Source organism: Enhydra lutris, unplaced genomic scaffold (genome assembly GCF_002288905.1).
Source record: "Enhydra lutris kenyoni isolate GAN:26980312 unplaced genomic scaffold, ASM228890v2 scaffoldscaffold4, whole genome shotgun sequence".
Lineage (NCBI taxonomy): Eukaryota > Metazoa > Chordata > Mammalia > Carnivora > Mustelidae > Enhydra > Enhydra lutris.
In genome coordinates, this window is record NW_019154088.1 from 678146 (window position 1) to 684745 (window position 6600).

Genomic DNA, 6600 nt, shown 5'->3' on the forward strand with positions numbered 1-6600 from the left:
CCTTGTAACCCTCATACACAATGACCAACAAATACTTCCTCCTTTTACACTTCTTTCCCCCTGGTTTCTTTGGCTTCTGCATTTCTCTGAATTCCTGTTACAGAGAAATTAACTCACAGTTTGGTTTTGCCAATCATGATCTAGTCACAGTGAAGTGTGATGTGAAAAATTCTGAATGACTCCAATGCCTTGTGTCACTAATTGCAATCATCAAGATCATCCTCAAAGCTATGGGCATTACACAACCTGGAAAGTAATGCATTTTATAACTCATACATAAACATTCTTAGCCAGAATATTTTTATTAAAGGCATCTGTATCTCTATTCTGCATTATATTTTATGAATAAATATCATCACTCAATCACATCACTTGGGTCATTCAGGCCCAAATGATGACTGCCCCTCATTAATGGAAGGGATCCTAAAATAAATTAATAAGACCAAACTACTAACAACAGAATTGTAGGCAATTTCATAGGCTTTGTTTTGCTTTTCTCACCATGGAACTCACACAATATCTAAGTCTCAGACAAGCAAGTTTTCACAAAGATTCTCCTTCAACTTCCCACAACAACACTAATCTTCCACATCTAGAGTAGGATGGGAGTGACAGAGGGGGTGAAGAAGTGGAAGGGGACTCTTTGTCCAGAGGGACAGTTTATGGCTCTCAGCACTGTTTTTGGTTCCCAGAGACCTCTGCTTAGGCGTATCTGATGTTTATGAGCCTCTGCATCTATCCATAACCAGAAGAACAGAGGCCTTCTAGGACACTTAGTGACACTTCAGGCAAAACCCTCAAAATCCTTAAACAATAGACCAGATACATTGCTCAGGTTTTCTACCTATAAGTAGAGATTTAACCTAGACCAAGGTTTTACAGAAGAATTTTAATTCAGCAGGGAGAAGATGGAACTGATATGAAAGCCATTTTATGTAGGTGTCTGGGAGTTCAAATTTTCAAACAAACCACAATGAACACTGAAGAATAGATGGTACGTGTGATGCCTTTTGTCCAGTTGTCAGATGACCTTAAGACACCAACACTGATCCAGAATAACCGTGAAATGCATAAAGATTTGTGTGTTACCTTTCTCCCTCTTCTGATGCCTAACATTTGTGTCTCTAATTCCAAAGATTTAAGTAACTGAAATTCTGTATCCAATAACAAGGGTCTATATCTCTTAATCTATAGATAGAAATACTTGAATTTTATACCTAGTTACGTCTGTGAGTACTGTCATTTACCTTCTCCAAGCTGCTTGTCGCAGAACATGAGGAAATTCTGAAAGAGAAATGAGAGAATATAAAGATTCAAAGTCTGATCATACCAAGAACTCTCCAGAGTTCATAGTCTTCAGCAGTATAGTTATCTTATTATCTAATGGAATAATATAATCTGAGGGAGCTAGGAATCTCCACAAAGGAAATAATCTTGACAATGAAAGAATAAGACCATCTTTGTCATTGTCACTTTTCTTCTCCACCCCTTAGGAAGCCATGAATAGGTCAGGAGTCAGCACAGTGACTGAATTCCTACTCCTGAGTTTTCCATGCTCCCCGGAGGTTCAGGTCATCCTCTTCATGCTGTTCTTGGTGTCCTACATCCTGACACTGATGGGGAATGGGGCCATTGTCTGTGCAGTGAAGCTGGATCACAGGCTTCACACTCCCATGTACGTTTTGCTGGCCAACTTTTCATTCCTGGAGATCTGTTACATCAACACAACTATTCCCAATACGTTAAAGAACTTTCTATCTGAGACCAAAACCATCTCTTTCGTAGCTTGTTTTTTTCCAGTTCTACTTCTTCTTCTCCATGGGCACCACTGAGACCTTCTTACTGCCCCTTATGGCTTTTGATCGTTACCTGGCCATCTGCCAGCCTCTCCATTATCCTGTCATTATGAACAACCATCTCTGCATGAACCTGGTGGCCCTGCGCTGGGTCACAGCTTTCCTCTGCTATCCGATCCCTAACTATTTTATCACACAACTCCCTTTTTGTGGCCCCAACACCATTGACCACTTTGTATGTGACCCTGGGCCTCTTCTGGCCCTGTCCTGCATCCCTGCCCCTGGAATTGAGCTTTCCTGTTCTATATTGAGCTCTCTTATTATCTTCATCACTTTTTTCTTCATCCTTGGGTCTTAGACCCTGGTTCTCAGAGCAGTGTTGCATGTCCCTTCAGCAGCCGGCCAATGTAAGGCCTTCTCCCTCTGTGGTTCCCACCTGGCTGTGGTGTCTCTCTTCTATGGATCCATCATGGTGATGTACATTAGCCCAACCTCTGGAAATCCAAGTCAGATACAGAAGATTTTAACCTTGTTGTACTCATCGGTGACCCCACCTATAAACTCACTGATCCTCAGTCTCCAGAATAAGGACATGAAAGCTGCCTTGAGAAAAACTCCTATGTGCACAGGAATTAGTCAAGGCAAATGTGAACTCATGAGTGGACAAAGATCATAAAATTTTTCCTCATTTCTTTCTACGTAAGTGGTCTTCATTTGTACCTAGAGATGCAGACTCAGAGTAGGTCTCTATTCATTTGTGTCTAGAGATGCAGACTGAAATTCATCTATTTATGCCTAGTTAAATATAGGATAATAGTATGCCCAATTAAACTAGATCTTGCCTTCAAATCAGGGCTTGATAGATGGTTACTTGAATTAAGTGACCTGGGTGTCTTAACTTTGGACTTTCCTACTCTCACCTCCAATAACTACTTGCTTGTTATCTGTGGTCATTCATATAGTCCTTAACCTCATAATTTTTTTGACTTTTAATACCTGAATCCATTCTTACACTTAATTTTTCTAGTCAAATGATCTCTACTTCTAGTAGAAGAGCACTTACCTTTTTCTCATGTTAAAGGAAATTAGTGCCAATCTATAAGTCATAACTGAACCAAATTTTTAAATTTAATTGACATCTAAAAGATTAAGCATCTGATTATTGATTTCTGCTTAGGTCATGATCTCAGTCTCCTGGGATCAGGCCCCCTGCTAGGCTCTGTGCTTAGTGTGGAGTCTGTTCGAGGATCCTCCCCACCCACCGTTCTCTCTCTCTCTCAAATAAATAAATCTTAAGAAAAAGCAAAGGTTAGCTCTTAGGAGCATTGCAGTTTGTGTTAGTTTCATTTGAAGGAAGGTTGAGTTGAAGGTCAGCCCAGAAGAGGTGAAAGCAGACAGAACAAAAGCCAGCAATTCTAAGAGACTGAGGTGAAGATAACAGATGAATCTGATGACAGTTCCAGGTGATTTGGCCAAACTCTTTGATCAAATAATCAGTTGGCATCCGGTGCTGGTACATTTAATTCATCCATTTATTTACCTCTATGATATCTTCCCTTTGTGAAACTTATGTATTTATGAGAGAGAGATTCAATAAACAGATAAACACAAAGATCTATAATATCAAAGATAATAAGTTATATAAAAGGAAAAATGGAGAGTATACAAAAATTGCAGTTGTAGGATAGGACATAATTTAGATCAGATGGTCAGAGAGAATTTTTGTGAGGTGATATTTTAAACTAAGGGAATACACTATACAGAAACCTAGGGGACTTAAATTCCACATAAGTACAGGTATATTATGGAGTTTTCAAAGACGATAAAGGTTAATTTTGGCCATGCAGAAGAAAATGGTACATGAGGCTGGAGACATAGTCAGTATTAAATATCTAGAAGGTTGAGGTCACAATGAAGAGTATTTTATCTGAATTCTGGGGGAAGCCTGCTCAATAGTATACACTAAGGATAAGGCTTAATAAAATTTCTAATTAAGTAAAGATCCCATCTCAATAAAAAATCATACCTTCTAAGCAATTCTTAACTTAGGACTACTTATTTACCAAAATTTTTAATTAAAAATGCATTTATTGGGGTGCCTCATGGCTCATGTGATGGAGCATGTGACTCTTGATCTTGGGGTTGTAATATGCAGTCCCATTTGAGTTTAGAAATTAATTAAATATAAAATCTTTTGGGGCACTTGGGTGGCTCAGTGGGTTAAGTCTCTGCCTTTGGCTCAGGTCATGATCTCAGGGTCCTGGGATTGAGCCCTGCATCAGGCTTTCTGCTCAGTGGGGAGCCTGCTTCCCCCTCTCTCTCTGCCTGCCTCTCTGCCTACTTGTGATCTCTCTGTCAAATAAATAGATTAAAAAAAAATTTAAAAAATCTTTTAATAGCTATCAGACACATGAAAAAGATGTTCATCATCACTAGCCATCAGGGAGATTCAAATTAAAACCACATTGAGATACCACCTTACACCAGTTAGAATGGCCAAAATTAGCAAGACAGGAAACAACATGTGTTGGTGGGGATGTGGAGAAAGGGGAACCCTCTTACACTGTTGGTGGGAATGCAAGTTGGTGCAGCCTCTTTGGAGAACAGTGTGGAGATTCCTCAAGAAATTAAAAATAGAACTTTCCTATGACCCTGCAATTGCACTACTGGGTATTTACCCCAAAGATACAGATGTAGTGAAAAGAAGGGCCATCTGTACCCCAATGTTTATAGCAGCAATGGCCACGGTCGCCAAACTGTGGAAAGAACCAAGATGCCCTTCAACGGACGAATGGATAAGGAAGATGTGGTCCATATACACTATGGAGTATTATGCCTCCATCAGAAAGGATGAATACCCAACTTTTGTAGCAACATGGACAGGACTGGAAGAGATTATGCTGAGTGAAATAAGTCAAGCAGAGAGAGTCAATTATCATATGGTTTCACTTATTTGTGGGGCATAACAAATAGCATGGAGGACATGGGGAGTTAGGAGAAGGGAGTTGGGGGAAATTGGAAGGGGAGGTGAACAATGAGAGACTATGGACTCTGAAGAACAATCTGAAGGGTTTGAAGAGGTGGGGGGGTGGGAGGTTGGTGTATCCAGGTGGTGGGTATTAGGGCACGGATTGCATGGAGCACTGGGTGTGGTACAAAAACAATGAATACTGTTATGCTGAAAATAAATTAAAAAATGATTTAAAAAATCTTTTAAAAAATTTATTTATTTAATATATTCCTCTTTGTTCCACCAAGGATTTGATGTATCAACCAAAAATGTACAAAAGGAAGGAAGAGAAATATTAATTTAAAAAGAAAGAATGAGGAGCCTAGGTGATGCAGTTGGTTGAACATCTGACTTTTGGTTTTTGGGTCAAGTCGAGATCTCAGTGTCGTGGGATTGGGCCCTGTGTTGGGTTATTTGCCCAGTCCTGAGTTTATTTAGGACCCTCTCTGCCCCTTCCCGCTGGTTTCTCTCTAGCTCTCAAGTAAATCTTTAAAAAAATAAAAACAAAAGAATAAAATGAAGATTTGTGTCTCATAAGACCTTGTATGGGTAAAAAGTCAAGTCTCCAGTTATGAATTTCCTTTAAAGCAAATTTTACCCTTCTCTATTTAAACTGTATTAGATAATGTAGTTAAATACCCCAGTTGGTACATAAAAATCAAAGTAATACATAATATACCTGTAAGTATGAAACTATATTCCAACTAACACCCATCCTGAGAAAAGTTCTTAGCAAACGGGATAGACAGAAACAACTTCTTTGATCTGTAGATATTTTCAAAGATCTGTATCTAAAATCATACTTGTGAAAATGAACGATTTTCCTCTAAAATCAGGAATAAGACAAGATGTCTGCTCTCACCACTTCTATTCAAGTGTTAGTGTAGTCAGGTTAAGGGAAAAAATGGCATCTAGATTGACAGAAATAAGATTGTCTTTCATTAGATATGAAATGATTATGTAGAAAATTTGGTGAAATCTGCAAAAAAAGGCTACTAGAAGTATTACATAAGTTTTTCAAGATTTCAAGATACAAGCTACATATAGGAAAATTTTGTACTTCTATATGCAATTACAAATAACAATCAGAAGTTGATTAAAAAATGCCATTTACAAGTCACAGAAACATTAAATAGAGATAAGTCTGATAAAAAATGTGAAAGACATATGATGAAAACTACAAAACTTTGCCAAGGAAAATTGAAGATGTAAATAAATGTAAATATATAACTTATTCATGGGTTGGAAAACTCTATATATTTTTTAAATTTTAGTTGGTACACAATGTTACATTAGTTTTAGGTGTAGAACATAGTGATTCAGCAGCTCTATACATTGTGCTATTCTCACCACAAGTGTAGGTAACTGTCTTGTCACGGTATGACACTATTACAACACAATTGACTATCTTCCCTAAGCTGTATCTTTTATTCCTGTTACTTATTAATTCCATAACTGGAAGCCTGTATCTTGCATTCCTTTTCACTCTTCATTTTGCCCATCCCCAATCTCCCTCCCTTCTGGCAAACATCAGTTTGTTCTCTGTATAGGTGTGATTCTGCTTTTTGTTTGTTTATTCATTTGTTTTTTAGATTCTACATATAAATAAAATCATATGGTATTTGTCTTTTTCTGTCTGACTTGTTTCACTTAGCATAATACTTTCTAGGTCCATCCATGTTCTCCCAAATGACAAGATCTCTCCTTTCTATGTCTACATAATACTCTTTTATGTAAATAATAATTCTTTTCTTTTCATTTTTTATTTTTATTTGCATTTTTTCTGTGCAGAAT

The 6600-nt window shown here is 37.9% G+C and overlaps 1 pseudogene; it reads left to right on the top strand.

Moving 5' to 3' along the window:
- The first annotated feature begins 240 nt into the window (after positions 1-240).
- Positions 241-2472, top strand: LOC111159156 (annotated as a pseudogene).
- Positions 2473-6600: the final 4128 nt, after the last annotated feature.